The sequence below is a fragment of the Poecilia reticulata genome, linkage group LG2 (assembly GCF_000633615.1).
Source record: "Poecilia reticulata strain Guanapo linkage group LG2, Guppy_female_1.0+MT, whole genome shotgun sequence".
Classification (NCBI taxonomy): Eukaryota; Metazoa; Chordata; class Actinopteri; order Cyprinodontiformes; family Poeciliidae; genus Poecilia; species Poecilia reticulata.
In genome coordinates this window covers 33982547-33983599 of record NC_024332.1, presented here as the reverse complement: position 1 = coordinate 33983599, position 1053 = coordinate 33982547, and the positions used below count along the sequence as shown (strand labels likewise).

General features: G+C 34.5%; 1 protein-coding gene across 1 annotated transcript in view; it reads left to right on the top strand.

Annotated features, from left to right (window-relative positions):
• LOC103461753 (sacsin-like) overlaps positions 1-1053 on the top strand; it is a 38477-nt gene that overhangs the window by 2025 nt on the left and 35399 nt on the right. The gene's annotated exons all lie outside the window — the stretch shown is intronic.

The following is a 1053-nucleotide window of genomic DNA, read 5'->3' as shown; positions in this document are numbered from 1 at the left end:
CCATCCATCCATCCATCCATCCATCCATCCATCCATCCATCCATCCATCCATCCATCCATCCATCCATCCATCCATTCATCCCTTTTCTTACACCCTTTTTCCTAGTAGTGTTGTAAGGGGTGGTGCCTATCTCCAGCAAGACATTTTGGACAAAAGCACTCGATACAAAGTTACCTTCATTTACAAAGCACAGTTTTATGAACATACAATATCAGAGATTGGAAGTTAAAACATTTTGCATAAGTATGCAGAGACTGATTAGTTTTAAAGTGATATTCATCACATTCCTACGTTGATTTTTGCTGTTGTAAACTGTTGTGTCTTAATACTGTTATTTAACTAAATCAATAGTGAATGTAAATCTTAATGTTTGCAGGTTTGTAGGTGATGCTGAAAAACAATTTTTGATTACAGAACATAGCAGTATTTGGGGTTATTGCTTCAGAGTTTTTTGAGAAACAAGGAAGTACAAAGTGTTTTGCTTACACATGACTGAAAAGTGAAATCAACATTTTTGTAGAAATTCAGGTAAAATCAGGAAGTGTACCTCTGATAAACGGCGCACAGGAGCTTTTTCCGGAGTTATGGAGAACTTTATTAATATTTAATATAATACAAAATAATTAATTTGGCTAATAGTTACGTAACAGATTGGGGAAGCATCGAAATTCATACCTGGACCATGAGTTTATCCTTAAAGGATCATTTTAATGTCAACACAAGTTTTGTCAACGTGTGTTGACAAAAGTTTTGACTCTAAACATGAAACACAAAGTTTGGCAACTTGATATATGTTCCAGAAAATCTTCATAATTTTCACATTTTTAGAAACGCATACCATGTTTTATAACATGACAACATAAATTACAAGATGGGGGAAGAGGAAACAGTGGGACAGCAGCTTTAGGATGTTCTAGTATGATCTGTATGATGTTGTTTTGTCACTGTTTAAATATACCAAGTATTGTGACCATATTAATCTCCTGAAGTGTGAAAGACATTTTTGTTACAATAGTTATAATCACAGGGTAAATAAAAATAGGGGGGGGGTC